Below are 24,538 nucleotides of genomic sequence, written 5' to 3'. Positions count from 1 at the left end.
AAAAATTGATCTAAAGGGAGCTTATAACCTCGTATGAATCAAGGAAGGAGATGAGTGGAAGACAGCGTTCCGTACAAGGTATGGTCATTTTGAGTATAATGTCATGCACTTTGGTCTTACCAATGCTCCAGCGGTCTTTCAACATATGATGAATGACATTTTTTGAGAGCACCTTAATGATTTTGTTGTCATCTATTTGGATGATATTCTGATATTCTCCAAAAACGAAGAAGAGCATGAAAAGCACGTTCGTTTGGTCTTGGAAAAACTATGCGAGCGAGGACTATATGCCAAGTTAGAGAAGTGTTTATTTCACCAAATAGAGATGGAGTTTTTGGGATTCATTGCGACTACGGAAGGCTTGAAGTTGGACCCCAAGAAGGTCGAAGCAATCGTGTCTTGAGAGGTTCCGAAGACGGTTAGAGAAGTACAATGTTTTCTTCGTTTTGCCAACTTCTATCGGATCTTCATCAAGAATTACTCTCAAGTTGCTGCTCCTCTCACTCGATTGACATACAAAGATAAGCTGGAATGGGGACCTCTAGTAGAGAAGGCGTTTCAAGACCTGAAGACCGCATTTACTACAACTCCAATCTTGGTACATCCAGACTTTACAAAGGCCTTTTATTTAAAAACTGATGCTTCGGATTTTACTTTAGGAGCTGTACTTTCACAAATGGGAGAAGATAAGAAGCTCCATCTGGTTGCATTCTATTCTCGAAAGTTCTCTGCTGCTGAAATCAATTATGAGATCTACGATAAGGAACTTCTTGCTATAGTGGATTCTTTCCAAGAATGGCATCACTTTCTTGAAGGAGCTACATACCCAGTGACCGTATACATAGATCACAAGAATTTGGAGTATTTCATGTCAGCTCGAGTTTTAAATCGACGTCAAGCTTGGTGGAATATGTCGCTATCTAGGTTCGATTTTGTTATCACTTATCGACCTAGAAAGCAGCAAGGACTATCTGATGCTTTATCGAGGAGATCGTATCTTGTACCAAAGGCTGGAGAAGCAGCGTTTGATCAACAATGTATGACATTGTTGAAGCCAGAGCAATTTCAGCTTTGCGCTACTATTGTGCCAATTGATGCTGACTTCCTGAATCAGGTATGTGCCGTGACCATTGAAGATTCAGTAGCCATTGATATCAAGCAGCATGCCAATGACAACAAGTTCAAGGTGGAGGGAGATCTTTTATACTTTAAGGAGCAGTTGTATATCCCAAAAAGACCAGCACGACTCCGAGTTCTTCAATCTCGCCACGATTTTCCAGCTGCGAGACATTTTGGATTCAACGAGATCTTAGAGCTTATTTCTCAAGATTTTTGGTGGCTCCAAATGTGGAAGGATGTGAAAGATTTTGTCTTCTCCTGCGACATCTGTTCAAGATCCAAGAATCCTTGGCATCGCCCTTATGGACTCATACAGCCATTGCCAATTCCAAATCGACCATGGTCTTCAGTTTCCATGGACTTCATTACGGACCTGCCATCATCAAACTCATTTGACAGCATCTTTGTCGTCGTAGATCGGCTTACAAAGATGGCACACTTTGTCCCTTGTAAGAAGACATCGTCCAGTGAAGTCACAGCAAGGCTCTTTCTCAATAATGTGTATCGATATCATGGACTATCAGATGATATCGTATCAGATCGACGAACCCAGTTCGTATCAAAGTTTTGGAGATCTCTCTTTGAGATACTGAAGGTGGATATCAAGCTTTCTTCGGCTTTTCATCCTCAAATTGATGGCCAAACGGAACGGGTGAACCAAGTCTTGGAACAATACTTACGATGCAGTATCAGCTATTAGCAAGACGATTGGACCACATATCTGCCGCTAGCCGAGTTTACATATAACAACACCTTCTATGCGTCGACTCAATATACACCATTCTTTTTCAACTATGGATATCATCCGAAGCTTGATTTATTGAGTTCGTCAACAAATAACAATCTAGTAGCTGAAAGATTTACGAAATAACTATCAAAGCTTCAAAATACATTGAAGCTTCAATTACAATCCGCTCAAGAATCCTACAAGGCGTCTGCAGATAGATTTCGGAATCAAGCACCTACTTTCAAAATTGGAGATAAAGCATGGCTTCTTCGATGGAATATCAAGACCAAGCGACCATGTGATAAGTTGGACTATCGAAGATTGGGACCATTTATCATTTAGAAGCAAATCAATCCAGTGGTGTACCATCTGGAATTATCGGCTTCTATGAAGGTACATCCAGTCTTTCATGTTTCTCTGTTGGAGCCTTATCGAGAATCGTCTTTTCTTGGAAGAGTGCAATGTCCACTACCTAGTATTGAGATTGAGAATCATGAGAAATATGAGGTTGAAAAGGTACTGGATTCATGGTGAAGGTGGGGCAAGTTAGAGTATCTTATTCATTGGTGCGACTACGACATTAATGAGCGAACTTGGAAGCCAACTGAAAATCTCACCAATGCGTCACAAAAAGTACAGGAGTTTCATCAACAATATCCTCATAAACCTAAGCCAGTTCAACGATAGCTTCCTTCTGAAGCTTGCTCACCCAAGAATATAAGAAAGGGAGAAAACACCACCAAAATTCGTAGTTGATGTAGTTATTTTCTCCAAGATAAAATAGAATTTTTTCAGTAGTCATAGTTTGGTCTTTAGATATGGATAGCCAAGAGATAGATACTATGCCAGTCAGATTATCTCAACCAACTAGCTCACGAAGGCAACCCCGAGATGAAGAATTATCTACACCATGACGATGACGGAAGATACTGAATAATTGATCATTGGTGATTGTATTTGAGTTTGAGCCTGCTTACGATGGTCAGCCAGAAGGCGTGTTTGTAAGACAATTTTACAATGAGGACATGGAAGTTTATGATTGGTCAAAAGTCGAAAGCATAGGCCACTACCGTTGGCTTTAAGGGCCAATTAACCACTTGCCTCGTGAACAACAATTGGAGTTCATAGCAAACGTTATGCGACAAATCTTCATTTTCTTATGTTGGTACTGATTAACAACAACATTGCTTCTCAGAGACCTCGAAGCTAAAGGAGGGGATGATGTTAGGGACATAGTCCTTAGAACCTTCTAGAGACAAGTTTCTAGAACCTTCTAGAAGCAAGTCTCTGGAACCTTCTAGAAGCTTCTTACTTGATAGAAATTGCTTGAGAAGCTTCCTAGTTGGTAGAAGATGTTAGGGACATAGTCCTTAGAACCTTCTAGAAACAAGTTTCTAAAACCTTCTAGAAGCAAGTCTCTGGAACCTTCTAGAAGTTTTCTATTTGATAGAAGTTACTTGAGAAGCTTCCTAAATAGGAGTATATATTGGAATCGAGGCTGAAAAGTTCTTCAGTCTCGACAACACATCTCTTGGAGCTCTAGCTTACCTCTTTGGTGTTGTTCTTGTATTCAGCTGATTAATCTAGTTCTTGCTAGTTCTTCTTAAACTTCTTGTTAGATCTCGAGTCTATATTTCTGTGTCCGTGACAAATAATTGATTCTTTGAAAGATATCAAGAATAAAGATTTTATTAGAGAGGTATAAGTCAAGTCATGGTAACAACTTCTAAATTTGCAAAAGTTTATTCATCAAGGCCAGTAGCTATATAAATTAACATAATACATTTCAAACCTTATTTTGAACAACAATAGATTCAATGTTATCAAAAAGGATCATCTTTATATTGTAAAAAATCCTTATATTGTACATTATATAACATTGTCTAAAGAAACAATATAATTACAAAATAAAGAACATAGTTGTTGAAGAAGATGATGTATCAAAAAATAAATTTTTTAAACTATAATAGAGATTGTGTCACTAAAATCTTATATAACACCTAATAAAGGTTCTATTCTCTTCTCAAATCTTTCACCTTATTTTACTATAGAAGTTTATTTAGGACCAAAAAATCACAAAGTCTTTGCTTTATAAAATTCAAGAACCTTAGCTTGTTCTTATAGACAAAGCTTTTGTTAAAAAATAAGAAATATTTTTAATTAAGAAAAATAAATCTATACATGTAGAAGTCATAGATGGTCATTTTTTGTCTTCTAGAGACATTATCTATGAAAAAAATTCTTTAGATATAACAATTAAAGATCATAATAATATAGTAATATATAATATGATTAGATTTCTTTTTAATCTAATTATTTTAAGATTGTCTTGAATAAAAAAATTATAACCTTCAAATAGACTAAATTTCTTCTAATCTTGATTTTTTTATAGTTTATTCTAAGATTCTACTAGTTTAATAAAAATCCATAAGTTCAATATATCTAAACCTTTATTAATAGATATGAAAACTTTCATACATATTGCGAAAAAAAGATCAATTTTTGTTATATATGCTACATCTATTTTTGATAGAAAAAAGACTTTAAGTGGCATTCTAAGCTAGTATCAAGATTATTATTATTAGGATATTTTTGAGAGAAGAATGTAGATATTTTTATAAAGCATCTTCTTTGTGATTCTTCTATCAATCTTCAAAAAAGAACTCAGCCACCATTTTGATCAATCTATAGCTTATCACAAAAAAAATTGACTATACTTAAAGAGTATATTGACGAGAATTTGGCTACAAACTTTAAATCTCCAATAAGGGCTCCAATCTTATTTGTAAAGAAAAAAGATACATCTCTACAAATATGTATAGACTCTCAAAGATCCAATAAGATCACCATCAAAAATAGATATCTTTTTTTTTAATTTTAAGACTTTTTAATCAATTAAATCAAGAAAAAATCTATACAAAAATATATCTACAAGGAGCATATAATTTGATATGCATTAAAAAAAGAGATAAATAAAAAACTATGTTTTAAATCAGGTATGGACATTTCAAATATAATGTTATGGCTTTTAGATTCATAAATATAATAGTTTCTCTTCAATATTTAATAAATAATATTTTATTATTTTTTAATGAATTTATTTTTTAATGAATTTATTTTTTATCATTTTAATATTATTTTAATATTATTTTAATCTATTCTAAAAATATAAAAGAACATAAATTTTATATTTGTTGTATATTATAAAAATTAAGAGATATAAGATTATTTGCCAAAATAAAAGAGTGTGTATTTTACACTGCTCAAGTTGACTTTTTAAGATACAATATTTCAAATGATGGCCTTATAATAGACCATAAGAAATTCTAAACTATCACAGATTTGAAGAATTCAAAAATAATGAAAGATGTCTAATGTTCTTTAAAGTTTGCCAATTATTATCACATCTTCATCAAAAATAAATTTCAAATTGTGACTCTTCTTATATATTTGATTTATAAAGACAAATTTAAGTGGAGCAAAGAAGTTGAAATATCTATTAAAGCCTTAAAGTTACCATTTATTTTTACATCAATCTTATATTGCATTAATATTTTAAAGGCATTTTTTATAGAAATAGATTCATCAAACTTTGTTATGGATGCAATGTTGTCATAAATAGGAGTAGATAATAAGTTCCACTTAATAGTTTTCTATTCCAAGAAATTTTCAACAACCACGATCAACTTTGAGATCTACAACCAAGAGCTTTTTGCAATTATGGATTCATTTTAAAAATAATATCATTATGTAAAAGGTACTTTTAATCCAATCACTATATATATGTGTCATGAGAACCTCAAGTATTTTGTATTAGTACATATTTTGAATTATTATTAAGGAAGTTGGAGCATGTCATTATCAAGATTTGATTTCAAAATTATTTATTGATCCAAAATACAATAAATTTTGTCATATATTCTTTTTAGGTATTCTTATTTTGTATCAATATATATATATATATATATATATATATATATATATATCAAAAAAAAAAAAAAAATTAAGTAATCCAAAGTATTTTTTTTATCTTTGAGCAATAAAATTAATATTAATTAATGATTTTAACTTTCTCAAGCAAGTATATCAGATGTTCTTTTTAGGTATTCTTATTTTTAGTTATTCTTATTATGTATGTCCTATAATCTTCTTATTCATGATATTAAGAATAATTCTTTTAAGTCTCATGATACTTCAAATTTTAAATTTAAAAATAATCTATTTTTTTTTTAGGAATAATTAAATATTTTAAAAGATAAAATATGATTATATTTTTTTAAGCTTAATACGACTTTTTAACAATCAAATATTTTGGATATAAAAAAATTTAAGATCTAATATCTAGAGATTTTTGGTGGCCTCAAATATAAAAAGAAATCAAATACTTTGTACAATTATGTGACATTTTTTCAAGATCAAAAACTTATTATCATTGATCTTATGGACTTCTTCAATTATTGCCTATTTTAAAACAATCATGATCTTTTATTTGTATAAATTTTATAATAGATATTTTAATCTCAAGTTCTTATGATTCTATATTTATAATTTTAGATTTTTTTTATCAAGATGACATATTTTGTATTATGTACAAAATCTATCACAAGTGAAGAAATAGTCAAGTTTTTTCTTAATAATATTTATTTCTATCATGGATTTTTCAAAGATATTATATTACATAGGGAGATTGAATTTGTATTAAGATTTTAGGGAACTCTCTTTAAGATTTTAAAGGTAGACATAAAATTATCTTTGACTTTTATCTTCAAACCAATAAACAAATAGAACAAATAAACAAAATTTTAAAGTAGTATTTGAGGTGTGCCATCAACTTTCAACAAGATGATTGGAAAATTCTTTTGTCATTGGTAGAATTTGCCCATAAGAACATCATAAATTCTTCTATGTAATAATTATTTTTTTATTAATTATGATTATCATCCATGATTTGATGCTTTTGATTTTGTAAAATTTGATAATTTTGTGGCAAAAGATTTGACAAATTATTTATCTAAATTACATACAAAAATAAAGACATATATAAAAGAAGCTCAAGAATGACAAAAGATCAATACACATGCCTATTGCAAGGAATAATATCAATTCTATATTGACAATAAGGTATGGTTATTTCATCACAATATGAAGACTATTTGTCTTTTTAACAAGTTTGACTATTGTTGGCTTAGACCATTTTTTATTTACAAACAAATCAATCCAATTACTTATTGATTACATTTATCAAAGTCTATGAAGATCCATCATATACTCTATGTATCTCTTCTTGAACCATATAAGATAGTGAATATCTCAAGAAGAAGAAAAATGCCACCTTTCCATATAGAAGTAGATAATAAATAAGAGTTCAAGGTTGAAGAAGTCTTAGATTCAAGGCGGTACTAAAATAGGTTAGAATATCTTATTCATTAACATAGATATGTTATTAGTGAATATACATAAGAATTAGCAAAGTATCTTACAAATGTAGTAAAAAAAAGTTGATATTTTTCATTGATAATATCCATCAAAATCAAGATGAAGAATAGCAAATCTTTGATATAAAAGAAATAAGATCTAGAAAAGATAGTATTCTATATTCTATCATTATTTGTAGTTTTTTTTTTTTTTTTTTTTTTTTTTTTTATAATGCTAAAAAGATAGGGTACCAATAACTAATAGATTGAATTTAAGAGCTATTATTTGTTGATTTACTAGAAAAGACATTGCAATTTTCATAGCCTTTAAGATGATGTAATAAAGATGAAGATCTTCAAGAATGTTGTGGTTTTTTTTAAATAGATGGTAAGTTATAATGAATTTGATATCATGATCTTAAAAAAAACTTTTGATGTTTGATAATTTTATTAGAGGTAGAAACCACTCTTTATGGTATTACAAATGTTTTGTTTGAAGGAAGTTATAAAGGCCTCAACAACGATCAAATAATAGAGTGGTATTTTTGTCTTAAAATAAAATTTTATTGATAGCTACAAGAATCTATTAATTGAATTCAAAAAAAACAAAAATCAAAATATGTGATAAATACAAATTATTGCATCTTGGACTTTCTTCAACATATGATCATTGCTCCTCATAGAATTCATTCCAAAAAAAAAAAAAAAAATACCATCGACATACATTTTACTTAGATAAGAAGTGCTAGATAGAAGATAAATATAAGTAGATTCGATATTATCTTGTTGCAAAGCTTCTTAGAAGCTTTATAGATATATATTTAACTTTATATATATTTATAATTGATTGATAGGTTAAAAACTTAGCTAAAAATATATAGATAGCTTGTGGTACAAGCTAATAATATGATACACCTATAAAAAACTTACCTTGTAAGTTGAGACATGTATCTTGAAAATTAGACATGTGTTGGAAGTTTTATAGAATATTGTCATGTAGTTCTTAGTTAGATAGTATATATAGAGGTAAGAGTGAAGTCTTATTTACTGTTTTCGATGCCTTTTTAATCTTTAGTGTTATTTCAAGACTTTTTAGTCTTCTTGTCTTTAACAATAGTCAGCCTAATTTGATATTATATTATCTTTGAATAATTTTCTAGTCTATTTGAGTGAGACAAGAATTTATTGATCTTTTAGTTCTTTGAAATTCATATCTTTGGCATTAACATATTAATCTCTATATATGATATGTTACACTATTTAAACATACAAAGCATCTAAGCATAGCAAAGTGAACATAAGGATTAACAATGGACCAAGAGGTGTTTTTGTTATATATTGATAAAAATCTAGTCTTATTAACCAAAATCTATTTGAATATTTGCCCAAATCAAAGAATATTCAAATATTCTATTATATTTTTTAAAAGAAATCTTAAACATAATAGTATCAAACAGGGCCTGACTTGCATAATATTATAAGATATATTGATTACAAGATGATCATATGGCATCAGTAAACATGTTCAATTAGCTAAGTTGAGAATTGCAAAAGAATCAAAAAACATCAAAATTGATGCAAATGTACTTGAGAAAGTGTAAACAACAATTTATTTTTTTATTCAAAGAATTTAAAGATATTTTTACTTAGTCACACAAAGACCTAAAAAGAATACTTGCAACAAATACTAAACACACAATTGATTTGCTACTAGACATAACTTTAATTCAATAATGTTGTTATTGCATGAATCTAAATTATACCACAATAGTATGTATTAAATTAGACAAACTATTGAAAGCCAAATTTATATTACTTATTGATTTGGTACGATGGCTTTTATTAATAGTAATCTTCTTTAAAAAATAGAAAATTTCACATTTTTATTCACTTCAAGAAATTCAACAATGCAACATGGAATAACTATTATCCATTTTCTTATATAGAAGAGATAATTGACAGGGTCATAGGACATTAAATGTATTCTTTTTTGGATTATTTTTTAACTTACTATCAAGTAGCAATGGCTAATACTAATAAAAGTAAAATAGAATTTTTGACAAAGTAAAGACCCTTTTAATTCAAAAGAATGCTATTCACAGCTAAGAACATGCTAATGACTTTTTAACAAGTTATAGAATTGATATTTTGACCATACTTGAAGAAGTTCTTTTGGATTTTTCTTGATGTCAAAATAATATACAACAATGCCACTAATCACATCTACCACCTACAAAGTATTTTTTAAGCATGTCATATCTACAATGTGAGCCTCAATGAGAAAAAATATATGTTCTTATTCATTGTAAGAGTAATATTGGATTATATTATATGTAAATAAGATAAATTACTCAATCTTCTCAAAATCAATGATATCTTCAATGTACAACCATTGCAAGATCAAAAAAGAATACAAAAAATTTTTGGCATGGCCCAATTCAATTGCATCTACATCAAGCATTTTGCACATATTACAGCACCCATTAGTGATCTAAATTACATGGACTATCATTATTTGACTCAATGGACCATGGAGGCACAACAAGTTTTTGAAGCCATTAAAAAAGCATCCAAAACATTGTGAAGGAATTTGAAGTATTACACTTAAAATTGCAACTCAATCATAGGAAGGAATCCATTTTAGACTCCAACCAAGAAGCTGATACTAAAGAAACTGAATAATCAAATTGCAAAATGACTTTCTTTATCTTTCCCCCTATTGGACAACTGAAATGTTTCACAAATACCAGCAACTAATTTCTTGAAAACTTGGATCAAATAAATTTCATCCACATATTTTATTTATAGTTGATTTGATGTATTTCTCTTTAAGCATTATTTTGTATACAAAAGTATTTATTTATTTATTTATTTATGAGAAAACACTATTGAACAAAAGATTTTATTTGCTTATTTACTTTTGCAAAGTTTGCATATCAAAAGCATAGTCCTAAAATTGACCATACAGGTTGAACAGATAGTTACAAAAAGTACACAATAGGATTGAGCAAGATTCTCAAGAGCAATTCACCATGATCCAACAAGTGATTTTACAATAAACAATAAACAATCACAGTGATTTTACATAAAGTATGCATGTTGCCCATGTGAACACAAAATTTTCAACAGAATGAAGGTTGACATAGAAAAGGTCAGAAAAATGTTTTGAGTATGGGTGTTGTCATACAAATATCTTAAGAACAAATAAATTCTTTCAATTTAATGGAATTTTTTTTAATAAGATTCTTGAAGTGTTAAAAAGTGTCCAATGCCTAGAAAGTTGTGGACGGCCGTCATGAACCTATTTTAAATAATTATGCAGCAGTTTTTAAACAATAAGATATGTGGGTGCTCACAAAGAGGTGGCTTGCTACTTGACCCCAACCTTATAATTTAACAAACATAGATTCTATAACTGTAGAAAAAAATATAAGTGCACCATTTGAATACCTTTATCTCAACTTGGCAACCTTTTTACAAAATTGACATAGTAGCATTTGTTGAGTTCACGCAAGGCCATGTCTCAAGTATTGTCTCAAGTATTGTAAGTTTCTACAGAGTGGCTGCATGTTCAATACATCTTGAAAATAAAATAAAAAACATATCCTTATCTATATATAAATGCACACACACATGCACCACATAGTGGCATGATTGGTAGTTTCATATAAATTCTTAGCTGAAATCAAATTGTATGATATTATACTTAAGTTTGAAAATGTGAGTTCAACTTATTTGATTTGATTTATGTGTCTTCAGTTCCCAAATTTTTACGTGAGATTTTTATGAAAAATTTACCTCAAGTTTTCAAATGAATAAAAATTTCCAACTCTTGCTTTACTATCAATATAAATTCTTCTTTGAAGATAGAACTTATTGTGAATGCATATTTGATTACACAAAAGAGTTTCTCCAATAAATAGTTAAATAATAAAATATGAAAAATATGGTAAAATTTGAGACCATGTACAAGTGACATTGTTCAAAAAATAATCTACGTAGGGTCACACCAGAAGTCACTTATAATAGTCAAAAGATTATTATCCTTATCACTCACGAATAAAGATTGAAGTAAAAAATAAAATGTTTTGCTATCAAAGGCATTTCAAACCATTTTTCTTGTTGAATAAAAACAAGCAACCAGAAAATATCTTTCATGAGAAATTGAAAAAAATCAAGACATGGCATTGAATGAAACAAAGAGAACCTTGCAACTTTCAAACACAGTTCATTGTTTTTTTGTTTTGTTTTGTTTTGTTTTTTTTTTTTTTTTTCTATTTTTTTATATTTTATTTTTCTTCGAGTTATGAATTGAAGATCTACGAAAAGGTATCCAGGCTCAGAAGCGTTTTCAGAGCTCTTGCCTTTGCTTTTGGCGTTTCTTTTGTTTGTTTTCCAGTTGACTTCAGAACCCAGCTTGAGGTAAAAGTGTGAAGCCTTTTTTCACACCGTTTTTGGAGCCAGAAGAACACCCACTTTTTGGTTGCCAGATAGACAAGATGAGCCACGTCATCAGGATCGGATCCATTCACATGAATCTCCACTGACAGGAGCGGTGGATGAACAGAAGACGACATGAATGATTAATGGATGCAATGGACGTGAACGAATGAATTTCCAGGTAGATAGATGAATGTATGATGTATTGGTACAAGGGAGCTGTTCATTCTGTTTCTAGAGGTTTCCCAGAACTTTCTCATTTTCTGCCCCAAAATAAATCAAATAGCAAGAACATGTCAACGTTTTAACCTGAATCTTGTATGAAATGGGAATTTTTTTATACTTATAATAGATATTTTTGCTTTATTTTTTTGTTATTTGAAAAGGAAATAAAAATAGGACAATGAGCATGATGCTGGAGAACTGATCATGTGATTTGGTAGCATATAGATAGACCTGCCAAAAACAAAATGGAGCCCAAGTGTCAAGTAAGTCAAGGGAGGATGTTCTGTGGAATGTTCCCATGTGATATCTATAATCAATATACTGTACATATTTGTATTTTTATAAAACTATTTTACTTGTTTAGGGGCAAAGTATGGGGTGCCACTTGGGTATGGGTCCCAGTGCTTGTTGGATTAGATGAGCAATGGAGTGCCATGCCAACTTACCCCACTTTTACATATTGGGTCAAGGCTTTTGTGCCTCAATCATGTGTGGCTTAATATAGGCATGAGATATTAGAAGAGAAGTGGAATTATGTTAAAATAATATTTCTTTTTGTTGTTTGCTTGCCATTGGCTGTACATAATTTGCCTCTGGTCTACACTCTTCATTTTCTCCACTATTTCCCATGTATCATTTTGAAGAATAAGTTTCTCACAACCATCCTACTTTTCTCACATTGTGGATATTCCTAATGAAGTACCAAGATTTAAGGAATATTACTTTTCACGATGTTGTTATGATGGATTTGAATATCTTCCTACAATGTACATTGCAACCCATATAAATGACACCATACATTGAAAGTTGTCTATTTTAAATATTGTAATTTTTTAAAAAAATATAACTTTTATTTTAAAATGTACTAGATTTTTTATTTTTTATTTTATAGGTTCAAGGGAAGAAGCAAGTTGTTGAAACTTCAAAGATGAACAAATGAGGAAGGATGTATTTTTTTCTACATGAAAATAAATAGTGCTGAATCTCAAAGTTTGTGTGAGATCCACTGCAGAAGTTGATATTTTACAAATTGTAAGAAAATGTGTTATAAGTTGCTAATAATTAGTAGAGATGTGTTTGAGATGGAACTTGAATAAGGACAGATGTATGTATGTATGTGTATATATATATATATATATATATATATACTAAATCATTGCATAACAATTATAGATGTGTTTAAGTTAAGATCATGGTTAGTCAAGCTTTGGCTTTAGAATATATAATTTCAAATATAATTTCAAAGTAAATGAGATAAATAAGAAAGTGGGTTAAATCATGTAAAATTTTAGATTATTAGGTATAAGTTGATATATTGTTACTAATTGATGCAAATATCATACCAAATATCAATGTGATCCAAAAGGCAATCATGGCATATTTTTTGTTAATTATTTCAGATGAATTTATGAACTAATATTATGCTGTTATTTTCTAAAGACATTCATAAACTATAAATGATATAAAAAATATGCAGCTCTAATTGAATTATTTCTTATTTATCATAAGTATCTAATTTTTACTACAAACACATTAACAAAACAGGCATATTTTTAATTATTCTGTACTAGAAAAATAAATCATTTGATTGATTTTTTATTCCTTTACAAAAATATTTTCTCTCTACTTTTATGCACGATTTTCTTTTTATTTTTGGAAAAAAATATTTTTTGTTATTTTACTCTTAATAAATGAAAAATATTCTAAAAAAAGACAATCTGTTGTGGAAGGTAGAGTTTGAGATTATTTCTTTCTATTGTGGTATAAAATTAGTGACTATAAGTGTATGATTTTATTTTTTTAGTTATTTTTAAAATATATAAATAAATATATATATATAACCCTTGTAAAAGATTTGCAAAATACAAGTATAATAGCACTTCAACCATTTATAAATGTTTTGAACTGGCATGTGATACAAATTCCTAAAATTTGCAATAAGAATCTGAATCAGACAAATCAAAATTGGATGTAACTAAAAGTTGAAAAAATAACCAAACAGGTATAATTAAATCATTCAAGACTTTGAGTGAAATCACTGATTTTTTAAAAATAATTAATCTGTTAATGTCAAAAATTAAAACTAAAAGTTTGAGCTTAAACACGTTTATTATTATTATTATTATTATTATTTATGTATAATGAGTTTAAAATCTTAAATCGTACAAAAAAACCAATATATATATATATATATATATATACATATGTTTTCAGTTTATTTTGAAATATTTAAATTTAAATCGAAATCATAATTTTCGAATATGAATGATATTTACAAATCATTCAGTATTTTTCTTTAACTTTCAACTTCTCTTAATTATTTCTGACATATAATTTTGACTAGATTACTTAATGTAGGACTTAATCTTTATATTTAATTCAGTTTTTATCACCAAGAGTATATATTTATCAAAGAAATCGTTTTAAATACAATTTTCCATTCTTATTACAAATTGTCTTTTTTTTTTTTTTTTTTTTTTTTTTTTGGGAGCTATTTTCTTCTAAGATAGGTTAGATTTGAAAATATTAGTTGCCCTTGAAGTCTAAAAAGAATTAACTACTAGAGAGTACCATCTGATTTATTTGAGTTTTATATACTAATTAAATTCTTAATTTTCTTCTATGATAGAACTTGGAGAAATTTGATAAATTTAATAAATCAAAGAAATTCATAAACAAAAAGAACGTGTGCATGACTGGTATATACAAAGATAGAGTATGAAACATCTAGATTTAACTTAGTACAATTCCAATAAAATTGGTTACTACCAAGATTATCAACCAAATTGACAAAGAGAAGACTTCAAGTATCATGACTAAATTTAGCATAATTAATGAACTGTTGCCTCAAACAGAAGACAAATCGGTGTCAGTATGATATGAATCAAGGATTTTTTTAATTACTGTAATACTTAAATTAAATATAAAATACTCTTTATAGACTACGATGTAATTTTAATGTAAAATATGCCATAATATATTTGTCAGTTTTCTAAAAAGAACATAAGGATATTTTTCAATTAAATATTTTATTTATTTTTGCTTAATCTTTTACGATATAATTATCTCATTATCTAATACAAACATGAGAATATTAAAGTTTATGATAAAAATTTAGGTCCTATCATATTTAATATCTAGATTCTTTTATATAATGGATCACATGCAGATTAAGTTTAGCTAATAATAGGAATATTCAAAGATTATGACGGTATTAAGGTTATCAGCAGTCGGGATCTCTGTGATAAATAGAATTACCTCAATTCTTATAAAATTTGACATGGTTGATTTATGTTAAATACAGAGAGAAACATTGATAGTTGAGTTGTGTTTAAATCATAAAATTATTTATAAAATAAAGTTGTGCACTTGATTCTATATTTTTATAGAAAAATCTAATACAATTAAATTTTTGTGACAATTTATTATTAAAACATATATACAACACAAATTACAAAAATAATATTAAAGAGTCTTAGATTATATATATATATATATATATATGCACACACACACACAAGTAATTACTAAACTTAATGTCATATATATATATATATATATATATTACCTTTGTTACTTATAGTGCACTAACTTTTAATTTTATAATTTATATGTTACTAAAATAACTAATTTGTATAAAAATTTATAGGTGATTAATAAAATTGAATAAAATACTAAATTTTAAAAGATTATTTTAGTTTAAAAATATTCAAATTAGTTATATATAATCATGCTTATCTACTTATTAATTAAAAATACCTTACTTAGATATTAAGTATATGATTTTTGTTTGTTAAAATAGTATATTTCTTATTTAAATTTACATTATTGATATAAAAATATTTTAAAAAACTTACAACCATATAGAATTTTAGTTCCTAGGTTTACAAAGTTATACCTTAGTCTTGTTGTGATTGTTGTAAAAATTATCTTTTATTTTTCTTCTAACTTTTTACTTCAGAGTATAACAAGTGACATAATATATTATCATATAGTGTTGATTTCTATGATTTTTTTACTTTAAAATATGAAATCAAATAAAAATTTCAAGCTTTAATATATATATATATATATATATATATATATATAAATTAAAAAACTAAAAAACTAATAGATCTGGAAACTAAAACTATATATATATAATACAAACTGAATGGGATTTTGAAATATATATATATTTGATTTATATTATATTTGTAAAGTATTTTTAGTAAAATATATTTCATTTACATATTTTTATTTATTATACTTGATAATTTATAATAAGAAAATTTGAGAACAATTTATATCTGAAGAATACTTATCACTAAACATTTTTTATTACAAGATTAATGGGCCTTTTTTGAATTAGTAGGACTGAAAGAGAGTTTATCATTAAATGCAACTATAAGATATGTAATGATAACTGTACTAGGAATTTAGCATTTAAGTAAAGATTCTATTTCTCAACATTATTTTTATTTTTTATTTTTTAATATTCAATTTAACATATTGAAATATGTTTATTAGGTTTTCTAAAGAAAATTGTAGAAATATAATATCTTAAATCCTAAATGTCTTGAATTTTTTATATATATATATATATATGTTGGTATAGTTTTATAAATTTTTTTTTTTTAAAGACATGAATATAAAGAGACTTTTAAGAAGAAGATATAATTATATAAAATTAAAAAAAATATTATACTGTTAATATTAAGTTTTATAAGATAAAAAGATATTAGAATAATTACTACTAAACAAAAAGAAACAAGAAAATCTTAAATAAAAATTACAGCAAATTTAACAACTCTTTAAGATCTAAATTGTGTTTAAAAAGCTGCTTAGAAATTTTACAAAGAACTTGTAGCTATGTGACATTGTTTTACATATTTTACATAGAGAATTTAAATATCTAAAAAATTGTTATTTCTTTTTAAATAAGTAGTTACATTTAAATTTCATTTACTAGTTAATAAAGTATAACAAGTATTAACGGGAATTTTTAAAAAATAATTAGTTGATTTTTTAAAAAAATTAATTGTACTCTCATATGAGCAAATTAAACACATAATTATTTGATTATAAAGAAGGCTTATATAACTATCTTTAAATAATTTATTTACAGTACTATGCAATATCGTATCTACTTTTAAATTTATTACCAAGGAAAAGACTTTTGTTTTAGGATTTAATATAAAATATGTTATATTTTATTATATATTTGATAAAATATAATTTTTTAAACATAGAGGAATCTCATAGAGGAATTATTTAAATTCTAGTTTTTTATTTTATTAAAAAAAATAAAAATTTAAAGTTTTTGTATAAAAACTTTAGTTACTCAATACTTCTAATTTTTGAACCAGTTTATTTTTATTATAAATAGGTGGCCTATTATATAGATGGATGTTATTATTAGAATTTATATATTTATTTGGACGGATTCAAAGTATACTTATTAATACCAAATTTGGACCATTTCTTACTAATACAAAGATGCAATGATAAGTATCTAAGATTAACATATTTATAAAAATATATAGTTTAACAAATAAATTTATTTAATTTGAAATAGGTTATTTTTAATGCACATTATTTTTAGCGATTAACTTGATTTAATTTCAGTCTTAACTTAATATTTATCTATTAGTCTATTATATAGGATTTGTTTTGATTATAATAAAGTCTCTTGAATTCTCACTCTTCATTGTACTAATATGCAATAGTTTGTATATTAATTCAACCATGTTCTGTACCATAAAAATCTTTCTTGTATTACAAAAAGAATTTCGTCCTATGTTGATACTAAATTATTATTAGACCTTCAATAACACAATGTACATGTAATAAAGATGAAATATATTTTTAACTTCCATGAATAATTCATGAAATTAAATCCGCTTTTTTTTCTCAATTAAAACTCTTCTTCTCAGATTGGCTTCTTTTCTATAGGTTAATTCTATAATATCTAATATCTTTATTATTATTATTAATATTATCATCATTTTTTTATTTTTAATTTCATGTTTTTTTTTGTAACTCTAATTTTATCCAAATTATATTGCTTTTAAGCTATTTATTGATTTTTTATTATTAACCTTAAAATCTAATCCTAAAAGATTATTAACTTTTTAAAACTATATCTCTATTTACAAGAGATTTTTTTCTCTCTCTCTCTCTCTTGCTCTCTTTTTTTTTTTTTTTTTTTTTTTTTTTTCTCTCTCTCTCTCTCTCTGTAGACTCATTTAGATTAAATTATCTTTTTTTTTTTTTTTTTTTTCTCTTTTATTTTAAAATATTCAAAAAATTATATATATATATATATATATATATATATATATTATTGATGATATGAATTCTCTTTTGCAAAGCAAATATAATATTAAAAGATTGTAGAAAACTTGTAGCAATTTTTACACATTTGAAGCTACCAAAAATCTCTTAGAATAAGCTAAAATTTATTTCTTTTGTATATTTTCATTCTTTTAAAACTTTTATCTTTTTAAATTTTTATATAATTGATATTTATCTTCTAAAAATATATCACTTTTAATAATAAAGTAGATATTTTTTTTAATTAATTATATTAAAATTACCATAAACTTTAGATTATTTTTTTAAAAAAAAGTTCTTATCACATATATAAAAACGATTGTTAATAAACTTGAGATCAAATGGAATTATTGACTTAATAATTCAAAGATGTAATTAATTTATTTTTCAAAGAATAGTTTATTTTTAAGTATATATCTTGTTTCTTTCTTTTGGTATATAATGGAGTACTCAAATAAACATCCAATGTTATTTTATTTTTTTAGAATAAAAGACAATATTGAGTATAAATTGTAATAAAGACATCCTTAAATAAATTTAGTAGGAGGCTAAGACATAGATTGACTTAAAATATTTAATATTTATAATTATTATACAAAATAATTGTATTAAAATTCTCTAGTGAAATTTTTTTAAAATAAGTTTTGAAATATATCTATATTAATATTATATTTTGGATAAGAATTTTTTTTCTAAAACAACTTCATAATAATGAAAGTATCATCAATCTCATAATTGCTCTTAAATATCAAATACTTTTATTATAAAAAAAATATTAAATAAGGCATATTTTTCATATTTATTTATAATAAATAAAATATTGTCAATGATATCTACTTAATAAAATATTTAACATATTTTTTCCAATAGAACATGGCATTAAAAAATCAAAATACATATATATATATATATATATATATATATATATATTGTATGTTATTTTCAAATCTTCCATATTTTTTTGTTGCAAAAGTTTTATCCATCAATTAGATAAATAGAACAACAATTTTTATTCTTATATTTTTAGTTTTTTAAAATATTTAACATAAAAATTATTTAATTTTTTATATTCCTATAATAAGAAATAATTTTATTTAAATAAAAAATATATGTAAAAATTTATAGATTATAATACTTATCAAATATTAAAAATTATTTAAAATAAACTAGTTGAAAATAGATGATGATATATTTAAAATTTCCATGTCTAATTTGGAATATTTAAGCAAAAGAAAAACGTTTTTTTCTATCTTTGGTGCATATTTTATTATATGTTTGCTACAAATTTATTTTATTACAGATTTTAGTATGATTTTATTAATAAAGAATTCTAAATACCAACAAAAAAATTAACATATATATATATATATATATATATATATACTTCAAATATTTTTTTTTCAAAGATTCTAATATATAAATATAATTATAAATGTATATACATATATTTATAATTTTTGGATAAAGAGAAAATATATTATAATTGGTACAAGCAATAGTTGACCTCTTTCTTGAAGATTATTTACTCAAATGTAAAGCCAATGTCAAGATATAATGTCATTATTTCTTATAATTTCATTTCAAAAATATCAATATTGATTTAAAATACTATAATATTTTTTATTAAAATAATAGTTAGATATTGTATAAATAAAGCTATTTTTTAATTTTATTTTTTGGCCTTCTTAAATACTATTTATTATAAAAAATCAGTATTTTATTTATCTAAATACAATACATTTTCTTATGCTTTTTGCTTTAAGGCATTAAGTCTATTTATTTTAATATATTAAAAATTATCCAAAAGAATAAAAAAAATTAAATAATATATTAATATTAATTAGAGATTTAGTAATAATAAGTGATAGAACCTTGTTTTTTTAATACCTTATATAAGTTTATCTACAAAAAAAAATTTATATGTATTGTCTTTAAATAATAGAAATTAACTATCTATGATTTTTACATATAATAGTTAAGGGAATTTACCAAGAGTTTTTAGAATACTTACTAAAGTCTTTATTTAATCTAATTAAAAAAAACTTAATTGCATAATCTTTAAGTTATAAGTAGAATAATTTGAAATTAAAATAATAAATTCATATGATAAGTTAAGATCTTTACAAGATGATGTTATAATTTTTGGAAAAATAATCATAATAATTAATTTTTCTAGTTTTAATATTAGTTTCTAATTTTTTTAATTAGTAAGGTATATACAAATATGGACTGATTTATTTATTTGTTTATTTTATTAGTGTATTTTTATTTTTATTTTTATTTTTATTTTTTTATTATGCATACTCTACTATTTTATCATATAAGAATTAAAATTCTGAAAACTCAGTTTAGTAGTTTTAATTTAATACTTATTAGTTATTTAATAATAAAAATTTAAAAAAAATAAGAAAAAGAAATAGTAATTCAGTATAACTAACTTAAGTTGCTTGAATTGGATATCTTAAAGTTTAAAAGACAATATTAAGTTTAGATTTTAAAAAAGCTTATTTATAAGGATATTTTGAATAAAGAATTACTGTATTTTAAATACCTATATTTCTATTTTTATAAATCATCAAATATTTTCTTTATCTTATTTTATTACGTCCAATTGTTTAATCTTACAAATATCAAAAATAATTAACTTTTTCTTTGAGTGTCAAAAGAGTGTATTGTTTTTTTAGAGTTTTGTTATGATTTATGTCATTGACAATGACATGTTTAAAAGAAGAGTATATCTACATGTTCAAATTGATGTTTTAACATCCACTTATTTAAAGCATTGACAAAATGGTCAAAAAGATTTTACTATATACCAAAGAAAATATTAGAAAATCTGAATATTTTCTAAGAGATGGAGGTGATGGTAAATATCTCTACTACAAAGAGTTAGCAATTTAGGAAGCACCACTATATATGTACAATCTTTGCAATCAAACACTTTTGTAGATTGTAATCTACAACCCACTAAACTTGTGTCTTCAAAGATACTAATGTTCTATTATTCTTTAGTTGTGCATATTTAAGTAATTTTTTTAATCGAATATAGTGCATTCAAAAATAATCATTTTTAATATATATATATATATATATACATATATACACACTATAAATTACAAAAAATAAAAAATTAGAATTTAAGTAAAAATTAGTTGTATAAATTAATAAAATTTTAAATATTAAATGAATTTAAAGTAAAATAGTAATGGATGTGATTTAAAACAATAATAATAATAATAATAATAATACATAACTTATATATTGCATTGAAATGACGTGATTTGTAAATATATAGATTGTATTTAAATATGAAACTAAAATTATTATAAAAAAAAGTCTTAAAATTATAATGATGTATTTTTGAACAAAAAAATCTCTTTTAAAAAAAAGTACATAAATAAGTTGACATTACTAGAATGTATATTTAAGCCTATTTTTGAAGAATTTGCCCATTTTGAAACTTATTTTTCTTTATCTTATTCACTCACATTGTTTAATTATCTTGGCACATTTCAACCTTGTGGATGAATCTCAGTAGTTCACACAAATAAGTATGTGATTTATTTGATCACTGAGAAAAACTCTTGGGACTGATTTGAATTTTGTGGACTTTTCAGAACTAACCAATTAATCAAATGTTGATCAATTATTTCTCATCATTGTCAAATGTAAGTCGTCCAATTCAAACTCCAAAGTTGCATTGGTTGACCCATGTATAATTTCAACATAAACAACAAAACTCCAAAAAATCAGGATTACATTTCTAACTTGTGACCAAATGAACACTTAGGTTTGTATTGCTCTTCTTCATCCAGCACTGCATCAGACGAGTATATCTAATATAGGACATAGATTTAAGATTAAAAGTGACTTTTGGATCTGGGTGCCTCTGTACACTCAATGCTCATCAAACGTCAATGATTTTCACCTACTAGCCAGTTAAGAACTCCCAAATAAAACAACATGCTAAAAAGCTACAGAAATCAACTGTAGGCTGACACCAGTTCTTAAAAAACCTAGTGCAAAGGGAGGGGGGGGGGGGCCTAAAGCAAGTAGGAATCCATCCGCAAGGCTGAGCTGGCACAGACTTTGTGAAGGTGAGAACGCATGCAACAAGGTCATCGCCAGGGAAACTCTCAAGGGGCTCAAAGCGCACCTCTGTTTTATTGTATTCCAAAAAAGGGGAACTGAATCCTTTGTATTTTAGAAAGCGAGCTCCGTCTAGGTGGACACATGCCTCAGCAATACTCCAGATTGTTATCATGAAACCAACTGATATAGCATCCTGACCGTGCTGGCTAGTGATCACTGAGACCTGGCTGCTGCGGTTTATTTAGATTGCTAGCCTAGTCCGCCGGCGTATGGTAATAATACTCTCTACGGTACTCCGGTCGTGATGCACCAGGGCGTGCGATAGGTTAGGGTGGCGTCGTTTCTAGGAGTCAACGTGGCCCAACATGATGCACCCAATCAACCAAAGCAATGCGAGTAAACAGAGAATTGTCACACATGGGTAGGTAGTAATATTTGTCCTGGTTGTAGACGGCTACTCCCTGTGCCTGCGTAGCCCTAGTAGCCCATGCGCATGCTTTCAGGTGTGATTCGGTGAAGCTGCATCGAACTGTCCCACGGATCTGATGGTTCACACCTCTGGTTTCAATCAGCCTTGGTTTACCGCCCTTCGCTTCACTTTCTCTCCTCTTCCTCGGCATGTCACGGCGCATAGGCCATGCTGCTGCTGACTTCGGAGCTTGTCATGACAGATGAGTGCACAGACCGATTCATGGTGTTGTGCCGAGTCCCGCTCTTACACTGCACGTTGGCATTCGATGATAACTTCGAGCAGAATGGGCCGCGTTAAATTTGTGTGACCATCTGGATGAATATAATTAAAACGAAGCAGATTACTCGACGCTAGCCCGTCACGCTAATGTGAGGTGATGAGCCCTGTCTGGTCTTGAGATCAGGGGTTTTAGAATTTATTGAATAATTGGGTGGCTGTGAACATCAGAGTTGTAGATTCGAGTATGTTTCGTCCATCACTGTGCAGAATCTTGTAGGAAATCGTTGATTGTTGGTCGTCCATTGGCTGTGCAATCAGGGCTGGATTAGTCAGTGGGAATGAAATGAATAGACGTTGAACTCATTTTCTTCATTGGTGGGCGGAATAGATTGTCGTTGCTTTGGAGTGAAGGTTTCAGAATGCCGATGAAGCATGTGAGAGTTGGTCCCTCAGTTGTATAGTTCATCAAATGGAAGGTCACATTCGTTAGTGACAAGAATATTTCGTCATGACAGAGCACGTACGAAGCCGAAACATGCATCTTGCAAGATCAATCGGACCAGCCTGTCGTAATAAACATTCACAGTCCCTTCAAGCTGAATCAAATCATCTCCTCTTGATTCCTCCGAAGTCGATGGGCTGAACTTGCTTAGCAATCCATCGAGAGCAGCTGCTTCTAGAACCGGTGACCAGGGGTGTGGAGATCTGACAACGCGATCAGATCCAAAGATCACCTCGAGGCGATGATTGAAGCGACTGCTGTTTCGTGTACGCTATCAATCCGGGAAAAAACATTGATCGGCAAATTTTGCAAACGGGACTACTCGCGTTGATGCTTTAGGTGTCCTTCCACTCTTTTGTCAATTTTGACTTCTTCTTCAGGGTCCTGGAAATCGTCTTCTCACCAATCTCCTCTGCATTGTTTGTGAATTTTCGCTTCTTCCTCGTAGTCATTTACCTCAACGCCGTAGGATTTGCGCAAAAATCAGAAGCTTGAACTGTGCATCGATCCCAATTCCATAGTTGTAGAAAGAACCGACACTAGTTGGTTCAACTATAACGTTAGTCTCCTGTCAATCATCCTATTTGTGATAGATCTTCTGTTTCGTGATCAGCCTATCTTGTACCTGATCACCTTTAACACCAGGGATTCTGTCGCGTAGCCTACAGCTAACTTGAGATGCTGCTGCAACTAGAATATCATAAAGGGGCGTCAGATGAGTTGAATGGAGCTGGGGAAAATCTTCAGGACGTTTGTGGAACAAGGAGAACAGGACATCACGGAAATTTCTGGAAGTTCTACGTTCTTGCTCTCGGAGGTCGAATTTACTATTCTGCCTCCTTGATTTCCCCAAGATCCGTCTAAGGCTGAACGAATTCCCCCCATTTTCCTCCCTGTAGACAGACACGTTGGATAGTAAGTCACAAGTCCAAAATATGTAAAGGTTGGGGGCGTGAAGTACACCCTAATGTCCTGCACAAGGATTCCGCCAAATGTTTTCTCGCAATCATCTT

The sequence above is a fragment of the Physcomitrium patens genome, chromosome 12 (assembly GCF_059467195.1).
Source record: "Physcomitrium patens ecotype Gransden chromosome 12, ASM5946719v1, whole genome shotgun sequence".
In the NCBI taxonomy this organism is placed as follows: domain Eukaryota; kingdom Viridiplantae; phylum Streptophyta; class Bryopsida; order Funariales; family Funariaceae; genus Physcomitrium; species Physcomitrium patens.
The sequence above is the reverse complement of the archived record's forward strand: the minus strand, read 5'-3'. Positions refer to the sequence as shown.